The sequence below is a fragment of the Misgurnus anguillicaudatus genome, chromosome 18 (assembly GCF_027580225.2).
Source record: "Misgurnus anguillicaudatus chromosome 18, ASM2758022v2, whole genome shotgun sequence".
Lineage (NCBI taxonomy): Eukaryota > Metazoa > Chordata > Actinopteri > Cypriniformes > Cobitidae > Misgurnus > Misgurnus anguillicaudatus.
This window is the reverse complement of record NC_073354.2, coordinates 23,848,648-23,867,437: the sequence shown is the minus strand read 5'-3', so window position 1 is coordinate 23,867,437 and position 18,790 is coordinate 23,848,648. Positions and strand designations below refer to the sequence as shown.

At 36.2% G+C, this 18,790-nt stretch overlaps 1 protein-coding gene and 1 long non-coding RNA gene across 3 annotated transcripts in view; one reads left to right on the top strand and one right to left on the bottom strand.

Annotated features, from left to right (window-relative positions):
* The window catches only part of sash1a (SAM and SH3 domain containing 1a), a 321,640-nt gene that overhangs the window by 19,072 nt on the left and 283,778 nt on the right, over positions 1 to 18,790 (top strand).
* Positions 1,400 to 3,555, bottom strand: LOC129416981 (uncharacterized). 2 transcript variants are annotated; one of them, XR_012358444.1, is made up of 4 exons: positions 3,488 to 3,555; positions 2,862 to 2,901; positions 2,582 to 2,729; positions 1,400 to 1,859 (listed from the first exon to the last, which is right to left on the bottom strand). It is a non-coding gene; the product is annotated as an uncharacterized lncRNA (long non-coding RNA). The 2 variants fall into 2 exon arrangements; XR_012358443.1 differs by lacking the exon at positions 3,488 to 3,555 and having other exon boundaries at positions 2,862 to 3,112.

Here is an 18,790-nt window from a genome sequence, read left to right as displayed (position 1 = left end):
GAACGTTAATATTAATTAAACATTATAGTTTATTAATCTAACCACCCCAAACTTTCTTTGCCATAAACAAAGATGACTCTGTTTGTCAAAGCACCACGAAAACACTTACTTTTTTTGCACTGATATATGAAGCAATTAGACCCCTTTTATCAAACTTAATATATTAATATAGTAATATAGTATATTAATAGATATTGCAGGTCTATAGATTATAAATGTGACTGATGTTATGACTGATGTTATAATGGTAATAATTTCTATTAGATAGGCACTTTTACTGCTTCTGCTCTATCTTTCTATTTCTCTCTTGCCGATTTAAAAAGCTTAATCCACTCATTTTTTTCAGATTTAAAGTCTACTTGCTGTCCCGGTGACAGACTTTACATGCATTGCTTTGCTTGTTCAGTGCAATTGGCTTGACATTAGCATTGCTCTTTGCTACAATCTCTGTCCAAACTTAATATGGATATGGTTTTAGAAAAGATATGGTTTATTAACGGCCATAAAAAAATGTGAGAAAGCAAATGCAGCGCGTGGTCGTAACAAGAACCATCGCCATAGTAACCGGAGGCACGCTGAAACTTCACTCGAGCTTTAGCGCGGTAGCGCTCATGGCCGTTTTTCGATCGACTCGGGTTATAAACACAACATTAATCAGACTTGGGACCCAAAGTAATTAAACTAGGACCTAACCGGACCCGACAGACCACTTAAAATATAAACCCGGAACCATACGGGTCCCGCGTCCTCAGTGAAGAAAGACCTCTGCTCAAGTTCAGAAACATGGAAGACACTGCGCTTGCGTCGCGTCGCACCTAATTCATTGAGAAACAGCTGAGCACGCAAACGCACACTGATAGGGAGAGACACGACGTGCTTTCACCCAAAATGAAGCCAACGTGTTGATGGCTCAGAGCACGTTATAAAACGTATTCTTAAAATCCACATTTCTGTTTTAATAAATGCTCATAGTAAATCATAGCATATTGTCTAAAACATTAGGTAGCACATTTGCGACCCATTAAAAATTAGGGTCGCAACGGCAGTTCAAAAGGTCGCATATGCGACCATTTTGGTCGCAGTGTAGCTCCCTGATTACTATTACAACAATCAGCACATGCAGTACATACATAAAGGGGCAATTTCCCAAACAGGTTGTAGATTAATCCATGACTAGGCCCTAGTTATATTAGGATATTTTTACAAAAATGTTTACAAACAAACCTACCTTACAAAAACAACAATGGAGTACATCTTTAGACAAAACAATGGCACTGATATATGGCATTGCAAAAGTCTGGGACTAGGAAAAGCCCCATCTGTGAAACTGACCCAAATGTTTAAAATAGTTACTATCACAGTAGATTTAGAAGTGCTAAAGCACAAACAAACTGGAAAATATCAATCCTTCAGAAAGTCAGAGCTACAGCATTTGTATAAACTGGTAATCAAAGATTCAACAAAAACAAAATACAACAACCATTTCCAAAATTGACTCTGAGCAGCAAACTGTTAATGTTTTAATAAGAGAAAACACTTAAAACAGATAAACAAAGTCAAAAATGAGCAGCACAGTCTTTCTGATCCTTTCACTGAAAGAAACTGTTCGTTAAAGTTACTCTCAATGCAGTTCCATTAAAATCTTTTGGATTTCCTCAAAAATAAAGCGGAGATCAGGATAGCTCAGGTTTAAGGCATACATCAGCTCAAACAACATGGCACGATGTTGCAACACCTTCATGGCTTCCAGGACTATACAAAGATCCTCTTCTTCATCACAAGAAGCATGTTGTTTGAGAGCACAAATCCCAACATTGGTGTCTTCAAATGACCTCACTGATGCTGACTTCATCAATGCCCTGTACAAAACAAACAAATGTAGTTACAGAAACAGAAAAAAGGTTACTGTTACAATAAAAGTGTCATTGGAAATTAGTACAATGCAAACAAATATAAATATAAGTATACAGACCCATGTGCATTGCCACAGCATGTTACAATTGGTTACAAATACATGGGTTACAAAGCAAGGCAGCTGCACTGTCCACTGCTCCGGGTGTGTGTGCGCGCGTTCACTACACTGGGATGAGTTAAATAAAGAGGCCACATTTCGAGTGTGTGCTACCATACCTGACAATCACAGCAAAAGTCAATTCTCTCATTTTCTCACTCTCATGTTGTTACAAACCTGTATAAATGTCTTTGTTCTGATGAACACGAAGGAAGTTATTTATTTTGAGAAATGTTTGCAACCAAACTGTTCATGAGCCCCATTCACTTCAATAGTATTATTTTTCCCCACTATGGAAGTGAATGGGGCTTATGATTGGTTTGGTTACAAACATTCCTCAAAATATCTTCCTTAGTGTTCATCAGAACAAAGACATTTATACAGGTTTGTAACAACATGATAGGGAGTAAGTGATGAGAATTTTTATTTTTGGGTGAACTACCCCTTTAAATCTTCCCAGGTGTTTTAATGACCTGTGTGCCAAAAGATGTTGTAACTAAAACATACTAAATGTTCTGTACTTCCAACAATGTTTACACATTTTTATGTCTATGAATCTATATTACTTACTTCTGTCATTTGATCATTAATTGTTTGAAGTCTTTTTGCTAGCTGTCCTCCTTTCTGATAGAAGAGTTTCATCAGGTTTTTGGATTGGAGGTCCAGGTGACACGCAGGAACATTAGACAGTAGTGATTCTTTTAAATTCAGCATTTATCTGAAAACAAATTAACCAACCATTGTATATTTGAGTACTGCGAGTCAAAGAATAATACATGTAACGTTATATTAGTTACAAAAATAAGATATAGCTCCTAACAGCAGTACAAAAGTGAAAGAAATGACTTACCAATGTTTTTGAGTGTGTAGCGCATGCAAGGATGATGGACCTATAAGAGGAAATATTCAGAGGAGAAATCAACACATAACCTCAAATGATTAAGACCACACATACACAGAGCAATAATGAAATAAGTATTATATCTGTCATAGGACGCAATGTTGGACAAAATGAGATCTTAAAACAAGGTTCTCTTCTGAAAACGTCAGCTTTAAGGTGTGGCCACTTCAAAGCCATTATTTTTCAGTGAATATACCAGACGTCACGCGAGACATTTAAAAAAGCTTTTTCTAATATAATCAAGTGTTGCTCGTGGCGTAGTGAAGTCACGAATAACTGACGCGGGTCTGTTCATCATCTGATTAAGCAGACAGTTTGTTTAATACGCAATGTCATTATTAATGTAGTCAAATGATATTATCTGGTAAATTACTTACATGGATAACGTTACTCTGGACAGAATAACTTTTGATTAGCGTTTTATTTGTCCTGACTGACTGTAACGTTAACTTACTCCACCAACCTCCTCCAAACTAATATTTACTACAAGTCATTGCAATGGCTACATATTGTAAAAAAAATAGTCTATCTAGTGAAGATATATGAAGCGAACATAAATAAATAATAGAACTTACTTTAATAACGTGGTGTCCGTCTGAGGGAGTTCTTCTGACTGACTGTGCTGAGTCTTTATTTTGGCGCCCAAAACAAACGATCTTTATTCTTCTTTTATGGCAATCGACGTCCTTCTCATTCAGCTTTACTGCCACCTACTGCTCAAGAGGTGCCGTTTTGTGTGCAAACTCAATTTTATTGATTTTAGTATTCAATTCAATCAATTTTAATCAACGTGAGAATAATGTGTTCATTCTACATTCAAACAAAACATTTTAATCCTAATCAATTAAATTATGTTTACACAAGGAATATAAATATTTTGTGTTGCATATACATGTTTATTTTATTTAAATTCAAAGACCCACTAAGTCCATTTTTTTCAGTGCAGTTTACTATGTCTTGTCCAAAGAAGTGCATTTCTTAGAAGTGGAGGTTTTTACCTAAATGCATGTACTTAAAGGGTTTTGCAGAAAAGACTTCAAATTTGTTAAATACCAATGAAATTACTAATTAAGTGACATTTGTGAACATAAGGCATTAATAATCTTCTCATTGCCATTAATGTGAAATTACTGAACCCAAACATAGCAGCCTGATGAAAAAATGCTAATTTACAAGAAAACACGTGGATGGTTTTGCATCTGAACACTTCACTTATTTAAAACTAAAGCTTTTTCAATAAACAATACTGTAAAATTATATAACTGTTCCAGAATGTTTTGGGTTTAGTTTGGGCATAGCTCTGTGGTACCTACTGATGCTTTGATCTAGTAAGTTGTTCTATTGTGTAAATTGTCAGACAGGAAGAATAGTTACTTGGCATTGCTAGATTATTCTGTTGTGAGTAATGTCTTGTTCGGTCCTGTTGTGCGGGTTGGATTCTGGTTTCTCATTATCAGGCTTCAACCTAAATGACCTTCCCGCCGTGTGGCACATTACCCGCAATGCTCTGATGTGACCTCTCTGTGATGGAGGTTGGCATTTGAAGAGCACTTTTCCTACTCTCATCAGACATGTTCTCTCGCTGTCACGTTCTGGAAAGATCCATCACATAACCTCTCTTGACCCCCCTGCTCTGTCTTACACAGTTGTCCAGCAAGCAGAGTGATATGTTGCCAATATTAGCAGCAAATAGATGTTTGTGAATGTGTGTGCGTGTGTGTAAGAGAGAGCCTGGGAATGAAGTGACATTAATTCATAATTCTAATCTTCATTTTTACTTCATCTTTTCAAGTGGCGCATTTTGTAAAGGGCAATCAAATGGCCTTTAAATGTCATTTGTTTGGCTAGAAAAATCCTTTGTTAATATTTTTATTTTCCAGTAAGGTATAATGCAAGCATCACTATTACCAATGCTCAAACTTACCCAAAAATAAACGTACTACACAATGCTAAGGTTTACCCTTACAGCTATTCACATGTGTGTACATGTACATGTGTGTACATTACTATTTTAGTTTGGTTGAAATATTAATAGACCACTGATCTCAGGCCTGTGACAGACGCCACTGATCAGTTGCGTTCATGTAGATCATTTTAAATGGGTCAGTTGTTCCCAAATGCATAAACATGGACAATAGACTCATATGAAGACGCCACTCGATGTCTGAATCTGAGTGGCGCCCTGTAGACGGGTACTGAGATTCCCAGAGCAATTAACCTAATTAAGCCAACAATTCTGATTGTTAATAATGGCTGGAGGATTAAAGAGACTACCTGTCTAAGCATTCATTTACTGTATCTAAATGAATGTGTGTGTGTGAAAGCATATGTCTGAATTTGTATTTGTAACACACTGTGCTATGACTTATTCTAACATTTTCCCCTCTTTGATTGAAGTGCTCAGTAGACAGCAGCCATTACGTTTCTTCAAAGCAGACAGGGTAGATGAGAAATCCAGACTTAATGCGTAGTTCACCCACAATCTAAATGCATGTCTAATATTTAAGTGTCTGTCCCCTTCTCACCCTTAATCTGTTGAAATGTGATGCTGTGCACATCTGGGACATCTTAAATCATGGTAATGCTAGAGTTTTTTACCCACCATATATGAATAGAATATACAAGAACTTAAGTGTAAAGTGTAGAGTAAATATCACATAGGCCTACATTTTGGGCAGTGTATTATAACTGACGATTATAGCAGAAATATTAAAAGTTGATGTCTGATGAATAGTTATGCTAATTGTGCGACAGCTAATTTGACTACTAACTCTATTCTATAAACTATTGGTCTGGACAAAGTTTGGTGTTTGCTTTATGTATTCTATATACATTAGATTGAGAATCCCTGAACATTTTTAATTTTATCGAATTTTTATTCCTTAGGAGTGTTTAATAAATTACAATAGCTGCCACAACTTTATGCTGCCAAAGTATTCACCTGCCAAGCTTCCTCTGGGGTCACGTACATAGAATCTACAGTTGTTTTGGCTTTTGATATTTACTTGTTGTGTTTTGACTTTGTGTATTCAATGCTTTTCAAGTTAATCATAAATTTTGCCACTATTTCCACCTTTGGAAAAAAGCGGTTAGCCACAGCACGTTTCTCAAAACATCTGAATATAAATATGCTCTGACTGATTGAAATGATGTTTTTATTAAACTGAGGGGAAATATTCCACTTAGAAAATCAGTGAACATGCCAATAGAAATTGCTTGTCTGTTTGAAGCTTTAGCCACACTTTCCCACCACGCATGCAGTGAAATGTCAGTAGTAACAGATCTATGACTGTGTTGATGGCTCCTACAGAGTGAAGCCTTGAACCATGACAAATTGTGTCAAGACTCTCTTAGTCCAAGCCCAAGCTGCCTGTTTGGATTTTAAGTTCCATACACTCATTTCATGTTTTTTTACCCTAGAAAGTATTTTTAATGGAATAAAAAAATATATGCTTCATATGGTTTATTTTCAAAAGCCTTAATAAAATATTAAAGTTTTCGTTTAGTCGAGATGGTCCTCACTGCAGAACACGACATCCAGGGGGCGAGGTTGGGTCTAGGTCCAACTACTCCCACTTTATATACTTTGCTCGACCAAATGAACCAGTATATTTGCATTGTTGTAGCCTGCAATTAGTTGCAACCTGTGGTCACCAACATTTGCTCTTATCTATTTAAGTTTGATTAATAATATAGTCGAGAAAGATTCATAATTGAGCAATGATCACAGTTAGGTCTAAGGGGAGGACACGTTCCAGACAGGGTGATATCCCACTTATTAAATGGCTATTCGTATACGAGTAAAAACACTATTTTATTTTATATCTTTTTTTAGCACATTTGTAAGAAAAGTAAACCTTCTGCGAGGGAAACCGTTTCCTAATGGCTGTAAGCTAAGACGCGTTTAAACAAGTTCATAGTCCATACAAGATAAACACTCAATTTATTAATTTCTAAATAACATGCCATATATGTTAATAACTATGCATATTTTACTGTATGCATTCATGGGTATTAAACTGCGCGTGGTAAGATCACTCGTGAAATGTTTTACTCCAAAACATAGCAAAAAACCTTGAATGCACTACTTTTATTGTAGTCATAAGTAAAGTTTGTTTTTCCGTCAAAAGAATAACTTAATTTAGTTACGACTCGGTGCAGAAATTATAACGCAACAAGAAGTTTATGACTTGTGCTAAAACTGCCGACCAATCAAAATGCAGTGGGAAGAGATCTTTGGACCTGGATACAGCCCCACCCCCTGGATCTGAATCCAACCTCGCCCCCTGGATGTCGTGTTCTGCAGTGAGGCGCTACTGGTTTGGTCAGACGATTTCTAAGCTGGTGTTTAAATGGAAGTTGCCCTTTAATGCAGAACAGACTGACAAGGTATAACTGCTTGGGTTGAGTCAGGGCAACATATCTAAATATCAGCCCTCTAGACTCTGAAGGGGTCACAGAGGTAAAGGTCTGTGTGACTAACAGTACTCAAGAGAATCCTGTATCCTTACAGAAGAACAAGCTAAGATTTTGAAAGGGAATATGATATAAATTGTTTTTGAGTATGTTGGTTTTATACTGTGGTTGTTGGCTGATAGCTTGCGTGTGTGTGTTTGATGTCTGTGGCGTCTTTCTGTTTCTGTGCGGTTTGTGTGCCTACGTTTGTTCCATATATAAAATACTAAGGCACATCTTTCAGACGGGAGTTGTTTAGATATTTTGTTTTAATTTCAGAGTTTGCCTCTAGACAGATTTACTTTAGCCACTGGCTCCTAAAAGCAAAAACCAATACCATCGTTTCACCAAAGAAACTCACTGTGCCAAGCCATTGAAGTGGTTTTATTTGTTAATCACTGCATTAAAAAGTCAACAAGGGTGACAGCAACTAAAGATCTCAAATTAATTGTAAAATGACACTTTTCTGTTTTTATAGGCGTCTCCCAGAATAGTTTTTTTGTTCATTTTTATCCACCTCTTTTTCACATCTTTCGCTGTAAATATATATGAAGAGTTTGGTTCCAAAACGCAATAAACGCCATTTTTGAAAAAAATGAGTTACTGCCAGAATCAGTATTATATCAGGTCAGTATTATAAAGTAAATTCTTAATTTTATGCAAAATCCAATTTCCGCAGTGTTATTCTGTCATCTTTTCTCCCTTTTTTCCCAAAATGCAATAAACGCCACTCCCCCTTTTCTACAGAATGCCATAAATCCACTCCTCCACAGATTACAGCGCACCTCACGCAATGTAAACAACGAATGGCGGCGCGTTGAGTACACAGAATCCTAGTTTTCCTCATCTACTATGTACTTCGTGATCACCAAACAAACAAAAACAAAATAATACTTTGATAGCATTGATAAACCTGTGATAGTTTTCTGTGACGGAAAAGAAACGTAAACCATCAACATCTAATAATTTACGCAGAGGAACTCGGGAGACCGGTGCTTGTTTGGCCGGGCCGACAGCATCAAGTTACTGTCATAACACATTGAACCCAGGGGATCTTATGAAAAACTTTCCATAATTTTACTCAAAGTCAACGAAAATCGAGCAGGACCAAAACATTTTACAGCTGATCGCTTTGAAAAACGTTAAGTTTAACCGATGACTTCTTAATATCACAAAGTAAGTGTTTTGATTAATGACATTAATGTTTATATTTTTAATTAGTGTGTACAACTAGTCAACTAAATGAATATAACATGGCAAAGATGAATGCACATTTATATAGGCGATTGATTCAATGGATTTATAGCATTTTAATAAAAACTTGTCATGGATTTATTGCATTTTGTGGAAAAAATAATCCATTTTTATAATAAATCTTTGAAAATCAAGTTATGGATTTGAATTTTTTATGTTTTTATAACCTAAAGATGCTATGTGAAAGTTTGTAACAGAAAATAGTAGTTTTCATCTTGTCACTTTCTTGGTATAGAAAACACGTTTTTACCGAAATTTGTCAAAATGGATTTATTGCGTTTTGGAACCAAACTCTTCATATACACCTCTGTTATGTAATATTTGACAACATCTGATGCCCAATAATCTCTGCTTGCATTGAGTTTGGATCATGTTCATTACTCAAAGATTGTTTTAGAGATGTGGGATATCTGAGTTTTATTTCCTCTCATTCTGTGTAGCTGTTTGCCATCAGAGTAGTAGGGTGTGTTATTGTGTGTGTTTGTGTGATAAGATCAGTTAAGGGGAAGTGAAGCCACCAGAGAATTATCAGCATCTACCTCTGCCAATATTTACCCTTTATCACACTAGAGAGACAATTTGGTGCCAAGCAGGGCTGCTTAGTGTGTGTGTGTGTGTGTGTGTGTGTGTGTGTGTGTGTGTGACACTTTTCACATGAGGTGGAACACTACTATTATGGCACCCCACCCAAAACTCCCCTTCTGCACATTTCTGCTGCTTTCTTTAAAGAGGATGCAGTATTTCCACACACATTCAGCTTTATAAATAGCTAGTATAGCAGTTTGTATAATATTCAATGGGAAATCCCATTCAGTTGACAAAAGAAACTAATTGCCTTCTCTCACTGCAAACACACAACGAGACATACCTACATTTATCACTTTTATCATTATGAAAACCAACATTTGTCTTGGTAGTTGCTGTGTATTTTTTTTCCTTGACTTTACACATACACACCTTTCTTTTCTATTTAAATTTAAAGTTGTTCTTTCTCAACCCGAGTTTGATTCCCTGCTTGAGGCCCCTTGCTAGTCATGTACCCCTTTTTATACCTCGTCCTTTCCTGTCCTTTCCTAAAACTACTGTTTTTCAGATAAAAAGGATAAAAGTCCCCCAATAACTCATTATACCTCACACACACTTTTTACATTAAGCCATGCTTTAATCGATTGGGTGATTCTCACAAAATCCAGACTTAGAAGGTGTCCAGCATCCTTGAAGCCAATTTTTTTTTCACATATAAGTTTAAGGTCTGAACTTATTATAACCATTATTTTTAGAGGATTTAAAAAATATTTCCTATAGAATTGTAAAAAAAATTTATATTATCATTATCAAAAATTATCATTACCGCAACATGATATTACATTAAATATATTAATTTACAAACTCATGTTTCGGTAATGAGAACTAAAAAGTTTTAAAACAAAATTTCAACTTTTATCTGGAGAGAAAAAATTGAACTGCTTACCTGGTTGCCATCTTGAGTGTCACAGTCAATGATGTCCCTTCAAGCTAATTTTTTTTTGAAAATGTTTGTTCCTTGAGGGCTTAAAAATGATTAAAAATTGTTGCGGAGGATGAGAAAATTGGTCTTTGACACATTTATAGTCCTTATTATTCTCTACATTTACCGTTGATCACCAAATACCACATGTTTCTTTACTGTAATTGTATTTTAGTATAACATGCACTGAAGCTTTTTACTTTTTAGATTTTTTTAATTATAAATACTTCCATGTCAAAGAACCCAAATCCAGTCATGGACACGTTGCGATAATAAAAACTTAAATGTGGAAAAAATAACAAAATTGGTTTGTATGATGTCATTTGAAATCATGTGCAAAATAGTACATGAAAAATTTGTAACTGTATGCTTCTTATTTTGATACCCTTACTTTGCATGTACTTCTTTTATCAAAATGTTTCATGACACCTCACAAGTCTAATTTTGCATGAATCACCCAATTGTGATGTCAAATATGCGTGGTTTCAGGCTGGTCTCACAGCCTATCTTAGAAGTTACCACAACAACATTGGGTATTTATTTGTCTGTGTGTATGATGTTTAATTAAGGTTTGGGCCCCTTCCCCATTAGACAGTATTGGGTTCATAGAACTTGGAGCAGGTTCTTGATATTGTTTTGTTCTTGACCGGTGACAAATTGTTGTGTGGCAGGACTTTCTTTAGCCAGTAGTTTTCCAACCCTTTTTCTCGGTTCCAGAGCTTTGAGTTCACTTATCTGTCTGGGTCAAACTGTGTAACATTTCACAAAATACTTTTTTTTCACAAAAGAAGATACATATTTTCTACACAGGTCTAGCCCCTAAGGTTTAGTGCCTTTTAATGTAAATTAACCTAGTGACCTTGCTTCTAGGGCTATCTCACCACTGTCAGGATGATACATTACACATATAAATGAGCAATAGTCCTGGTTACACCTTTAATACCTCCTTTCAGAAGAGCACACCCTTACACAGCTGATTGTAACTTTAGAAGGGCTTCATACCTGGATAACTACGTGTTTTTTGTTTTTATATCAGTCAGATTAATGCATTACATTGTGATTTCTCTAGAAACGGTGCAGATACCTCAGCCTGCACTTCACCTTGAACTGATCTTATTCAATAACGGTGTGCAGAAAAACAGATTAACAGCACATGGTGGATCAACATAGCCAATGTTTAATACACTGGCAGTGTTGGGTGTTTATGAGGTTCTGAAGATTGTAGCTGTGACTCTGCATCTCTTTAAAAGGTGGTTGCACTAAATTTTATGATTGTTTTTATGGGAAAGAAAACTGTGCTTATCACACTATTTCATGGAGTCTATTAAAACTACTGTGACTGCCTCCCTTTACAGTTTAATCAAAGGGTTGAAATAGAGCGATAGCTGTTATGTATAAACCGAGCCAAATGCCAAAAATGAAGTTTAGATTTCCCTTGAAAAAATGCTGAAATATACACACTCTAATGGACGTTAAGTGACACAGATGGCCTATTTATATTATTCATACTGTATCTAAACATCAGGCCTGACCATCCTTGGCACACAACCAAATCAATAAACCTTTGGCAAAGGGTGGGTACTGACATTCAACTTGTTTGTGTCAGTCTCTCTCTTTCTCATAATCACCATCAGACTATACGTGATAGTAGCAATGATCCAGATTAAGTTTATTAGCATCAGTTCTCAGTGAGTCAGGCAGTGTCTTTTTTGTCATTCTCCTCCCTTAAGCCATCAGTCATAAGTCATGACAACCATGTCAGTATATACACACTTAGAACTTTACACTTTGTTCTTTGCTTTATTTTCTCTCTCTGTATGTTTTGTCCAAGTATGCAAGGACAGTGCTAATTATGCTAACAGTGCTAATTATGCCATTATGCTAATTAACTGCGAAATCAAAGCAAGTTTGACCGTGTGATGGAGACATTAAGAGCGTGACGCTTTAGTGAGATACCATGCAGCCCTGGTCTTCTGATGTATGTGAACACACAGATTTTCTTCTTTTCTCTCTTGTTCCTTTCTTCTCTAACAGCAGAACTGTAGTCTAATGTGTTATGACACTGTTTTGGTCATCATATCTGTTTTTATTCTGGTCTGGTGTTCCTGTCACACTGGGGCTTTAATCATCCTCAGCTAAACCAGAGACCTTGTTTGCAGCTTCACTAACATATCAAGTGCATGTGGGTGTGTGTTTGTGTATTTGTTTATTTTCAGCTTTTTGTTCCTTCTGTTTTTATTTGTCCTCTCCTCACTACATGCAGCGGATGCAGGGTACATTTGTAACTGGTGATCTGACACAGTTAGTGCCGCTTTTGTCTTGAACATGCGAAAAGAATTAAACAGTTATTTATTATTTCAAGGGATAGTTCACACAAAAAATAAAAACTGTATTATTATTTACTCAACCCAAATGACTTTCATTGTTCTTCAGAACCGAAACACAGATTTTCTTGGAGTTTTTTGTGTTGTTTGGGATTTTGGTCACCATCCACTCTCATGGTAACCAGAAAACCATTCAAGCTTTAAAATGTCCCCGAAAGTGTTATATAAATAACTCCACTTGACTTTTCATATATTTTATGTGTCATGAAGACATTTACTCATTTACTTTCACTGTTGTTTCAATTGTTACACATTATAGACATCTCAATCACAGTTCAATCACAAAGAATGTGCACTGAAAGAGAGGCAGAATTTTTTTAACTTTAACATCCTAATGTATCAGTTTTCTTATGAACTGGTCAACTGTTGCATTTGCATGTGTTAAATAACTGTCTCGTGTTAATATCATGTAATTTTCCTGTTAAAGATGTAAAATATAAAAGTGGAACTTGTTTCTGCAAAACTGACTTGTTTGATTCTGGAATGTTTAAAAAAATCAGACAAGTCTCCAGCATTATTTTATTGGTGCACAATGCTGTGCTGATGTTTGACTTCCTGAGACAAATCACTTGCTTCACTTATATTAAGAAAGTAGGACAGTTTTATTTTTTATCTCATTGTCTTGTATTTGTCCTTTTGGGAATTAAAGTCTTTGTAAAAAGAAAGACCATTTTTAAAATAAGACACGTGACACACCAAAAATATGAGTGTTTTCTTCTCACAACTTTCTGCTGCTGCCCCCGACACTTGTAGTTTCACATATGGGAGAGTAATATAGACCCCTTCAACGTTTGTAAACATTGAATGACATGGGGTCAAACTGTTCATACCATCCAGGCTTTATAATGTAATCTAACAGGGCTGAAAAATTATGACTTACCTCAAATGAAGTGAACACAACAAACACAAGCCTCTTTGATATTTGCATTGTTCCAGTCTGCACGTTAATTGCTTGCAGCTGCAGATGTTGTATTTTTTTGTTTTTGAGATTCTGCATGAATCGCGAAAACTTAACGAAAAACCTGGTGCGATTTTCACAACCCACGACGTAAGTAGGCATTTTTGACGATACCGAATAATACGCAACTCTATCTGCTGTAATGGCTTTTCTGACCCTGACATGCGCAGTGGAAACTGCCTGTGACGTGAACCGTGAAGGGGTCTATAGGACAACAGATTATCCCCACCAAACGCACAAAATCTAGTTTTCATTCCCCTGCTTAATATTCATTTTATTGAGAATGATAAGATCACATTTGGAACTAAATGCCAGACCCATTTGCCGTGGTCATGTTGTGATCATACTTCTAGTAATCAAGACATTCACACGGAAATTCACGTCATGATAGGGCAGGGGTCTCCAACAGGTCGCTGGCGAGCTACTGGTAGCTCGTGTCTTAATTGCAGGTAGCTCGCTCGTGGGTTTGTTTATTTATTTATTTATTTTCTGTGGTTATGGCGCATTTGGATGTCTGGTGAGTGTTACAAGCACCTGTGGTACTAAAAACTGAGTGCGTGTTTGACATCGTGTTGTAGACCGGCATATCATATGACATCAGTAAGTTAACATGTATGATCCAAAAACAAACAGATAAGTCCGCGCAGCGAACCGGCCGATCCGCGTGATGCTTTGAAGCCAAACACACCTCGAGTAGAGGCACTTAGGATGCCGTGATTTTTGGATTCACTTTTGGTAAAACGAAAATACAGTCGTCGTCACAAGTTCAATGGGTTATCATCTCATATTTAAACATCAAATGTCAAGAAATACCAGAGAGCCATACGAGCATTACATCTTGACTGAGAACAGGTAGGGAGGATGACATGACACAGCTAACGTTAATCGCTAAAATGATAGCAAAAGACTTACAGCTGCTTAATATTATGAAGCTTGTGCTTTGACTGGACGTGTCTAAAAGCATGCTGATAATGCGCATCCACAACAGGAGTTAAACTTTCTCTTCAGTACATAACTTAGTTTTAAGTTTTGCATTTTGTGCACATGCATGTTGTTTAATACATTTATGTTGTATTATGGCTTAATATTATGTAGAGTGCGTCATACAGTATATAAAGCGCATCAGTTTGTGTTTATTAACCCTTTAGTTTCACTTCATCATGCAGCTTTTCCTGTTAGAGGTTTTTGTTAAAAAAACCATCTATTTCATTAATAATCTAATATGTGTTAATTTTTCTGTCATAGTTTCTTCAAAATTAAGTTTTATTTTCATTCATTTCACAATGACGCCCTTTTCATTGCCTCGTTAATCGAGTTAATCGAGTACTCGTTTTCAGACCTATGGATTAATCGAAACGAAAAAATGACATACATGCACATCCCTATTATGAATCCAAAAGCAGTAAATACTCTATGTATGTTTGGATCATCTTTCTAAATCTGATCTTTAATAAATTATTATTTGTTTCAAATTCAAAATGTGTTTTTTGGAAGAATCCTACCCATATCTAAGGGGTGATAAAAAGTATAAACAAAGACAACATGAAAGTTTTTTGTTGTTGTTGTTTAAAAGGATCTGTTGTTTCATTTGATGTATCGCATGTTTATGTTTAAAGAAAAGCATTTAAGGTATTAACATTTTGTGAAAAATATAAAAAAATGCTGGCACTGGCTGGCAACTTTTTTTTTAAATGCTGGCGGGGAAAGAGTTCAAATCACAGTGAGTTAATAGATCGTTGTCTATTAACTCACTAATTTAGGTATTACGTGACACAAGTAGCTCTCGACCACTTTTATTTTTTAGAAAGTAGCTCTCCAATGAAAAAAGGTTGGAGACCCCTGTGATAGGGCCTTCCATAGGCTTCTGTGACTCATAGGCTTCTGTAATCACGTCACTATTAGAGCAAGCTCCTGATTGGTTAACGCAGTGCGTTTTTCCGCCAAAGTTCAAATTTTTCAACACGCGCGATTGCCGCGGAAACCCTCAATTCGCACCATTCGTCCGAACTAGACGCGCGAATGAGGTGGTATCACGTCTACCGTGCTGCGCTAAACGCCTCATTCGCACAGCGAGACCTCCAAACGAACGTCAACGCGTCTTTACATTGACTTCACATTGAAATGAAATCACTCACCCTTGATGCCTCTACCGCGGCTAGTCTGAACGCAGCATTATGCTACGTAACCAAACGCGGGACGTTGCGTAACTCGCTTTAGATTACTCGCGGGATTTAACTTCGTGTCATGCGAATTTTTGCGAAGACGCATTTGAGGTGAATAGCTTGTGTTTTCGCGGTTAAACGCGCCGCCCATAGCGCGTCATTCGCATTGCCTCGCGCCAGGACGCGTCTGATCGCGTCTTTGCATTGACTTTGTATGTAATCTACTCGCGCAAATCGTTGAACTCGCGTCTGGTGTAAACCCACGGTAAGTCTTTGTACTGTATATTTTTTTAAATAGGGATTTATTTTTGTGCCTGAGCATTTATGATACACTGTAAGTTCTAATTTATAAGGTCTTCATTATGTGCCATTAACGTTATAGTCATGTTAGCTTCATGTTCTTATTTTCGAAATATCTCAGTTGCCAGAACAATTAAGATCATTTTAACCTATTAGAATGATAGATTCACTGTAATGAGAAGGGTATGTGAGTCACGGCCACACTTTTAACCCTATTGCCATTTCTCACCTTAATTAAAGCACATCAGGTGAAAGATGCAAAACACACACACATACCGGTACATGCATTTATTGCTGCATAAGTACTGTTTTCTGGTGATTTATGTTTGGAATTTAGAGACAAACCTCACATTATTCATCTTCATTAAAAGGAGAGGAGAGAGTATTATTTTAGTGTTGAGTCTTAGTTTTATGTGCACACACAGATGCAAAAACACAGAAAATCTTGGTGGTTTTGTTTTAAAGTGTGTCATTGTATTATGTTATTCCATTTAAAATTCCATGTTTTATAGGGATGCAGATAGATGGGTATTATGATACACACAGTGCGGAGTTGATGAAACAGACGGATGATGCTTTTAATCAGAGAGGAAGTAAAGAGACCTGTTAGGATTAAATGAGCCTTTCATCTAAAAACTCTGCTGCTGTGATATACTCAAATGGGTCTCACTTCAGCACTTACTGAACATCTTTTAAATCCAATGAACCTGGGAAAACTAGTGTTATTATTTCTTTCGCTTAGACTAGTCAAGATAATATATCAATTGTAGACTATTCTGCTATGTGGCTTTGCACAGTTGTGGCTGGTTAAGACATGCTATCCAGCTATAGTTTTTATAACTGAAGAAGGCTTGTTATGCCTGCTTGTTAGTCAAATTTCTTCTTAGCAGATAGTATTAGCCACAATAGACCATTTCTGACCTAGTAGACAAACTTTACCTTCCTTATTTAATGCGAAATTAGTAGTTAAAGTTTGAAATGAAATTCTCTTAACTTTTGGTCATGGTATGGCAGGTGGGCGGTTTCCGGGAAACGACTGCAGCGATTAGCAAATAGCAACATGACCCAACTTTAAACGATTCAATCAGTTCTCAAAGGACAAATTAAAATCCAGCCCTACCTTTATTATTTTAGAAGCGGTTAAATTGGATATATGTCACCACCAGTGCATGGCAGCTAGTGCTAAAAATGTTTGGGTGGTGCTAACAAACTTGAAATCAAATGTTTACTGTAGTAATGCAGGACTGTTATAGCCGCAATGTATCATTACTGCTTAGCTAAAATGCTGAAAATTTTATCCTTCATTAAAACATTAATTATTATCCATCATTTCATGTTTTACTGATAATAATTGTTTTCGTTCACATCTAACAAGCGGGCATAACAAGCCTTCTTCAGTTATAAAAACTTTCAACCTGATCTCACGAATTTCCAAGGTATAGTCACAGAATATTTTGCTAATTTTCCTAAGGTGCTATTTTGCTAAATTGAGGACCAAGACTGCAGCATTTTTGTGATTATAGTTGGGTCTGAAAAGTAGTACAATTTTTCAAGGTAGCTGATTTATAGAAAAATTCTTCGTTCAATTCAAGTAACCTTATTATCTTTTACCAGGACTGAGGATCTGCATAGTTATGTTAGAAGTATAATCCATTTTTATTACACCGCATTTTTATTTAAAATCATCTCAAGCTGATGATTTACTTTTGCTTCCACAATGACAAAACCATAAAGTTTTTTGCTGCGTTTTAAATTGAAGGTTTTTTACTGTGCCAGATGTTACCTAGAGCTAGGCTTCATGAATATGCATTGATTTTTAAAAGCGACTAGACAGCTAGAGCTATAAAAAGGTGTGAGGTTATTTAATTCTGAGTTGTTAATATTCTTATTTACGTCCCTTTTTTATAATGTTTTGGAGTTGATAGATGGTGGGTATAAAGGGAGGCAGAAAATGCTAGAATGATGTTTAGTTGTAGACTTTGGTTGTAAAGTTCAATTACCTTTTTTCTCCTGCTGAGAGCAAACAAGAAAAGTAAGAGGGGTACTGGAGGGAAAATAAAACACACTAACAGAGTGAAGGATGCTCTAGTAGAAAAAGGCAAGCAAAGCAGTTTTTGATTTTATGAATTTGCATTACATGTGTACTTTAAGAAGGGGAGTTACATATGCTTTAACTCTTTACATGTTGTAATGTGAGCTATTTACCTTTGACTCCATGTGCTTGACAGGTCTAATCCAATCTAATCTGTTTGACGTTTAACTGAGGACATTTTCTAAAACTGAAAACAATTATTTTAGCATAAGTTTTTAGTTTTTTGTGCTGTTTGATGGTTTATTTGCAGTGATCCTAGCTCTAGTTGTAAAGGGATTATGTTAGTGTAATTTACAGTCTCAGATTAGGATTATTGTCCGTCCTATGACCATCCTCTATGACTAATCCTCTAATCTGGCTTGCCCAGCCTCCTGTTATAGTACTACAAGTGAAACCATTGACAAATTTCAGATGTTTTTAAAGTTACTAACATTCGTTGTAATAATGTTATAATAGCATATGTTAATTATATATAGACCGTTTCAGCAGTAACAACATAAACAAGCGGCTGTTGCGGTCCGCACGTAACTTCCGGTAAACTCCGTTAAGAATAAATAACAACAAAGTTCTTTAAACGTAGTTTATTTATATAACAAGCAAAAAAACAACACATAGATTACCTAGGAAACCAAAACATTTGTTGTTTTCGACGAGGCATTTGTTCAAGAGATCAGTTTAGCAACTAGTCAGACCATTAAAAAATAGTAAGGTTGAGATCCAGACGTGTATCACTTGCGTCCGATGAAACCGTCTATAGAGCAAGATC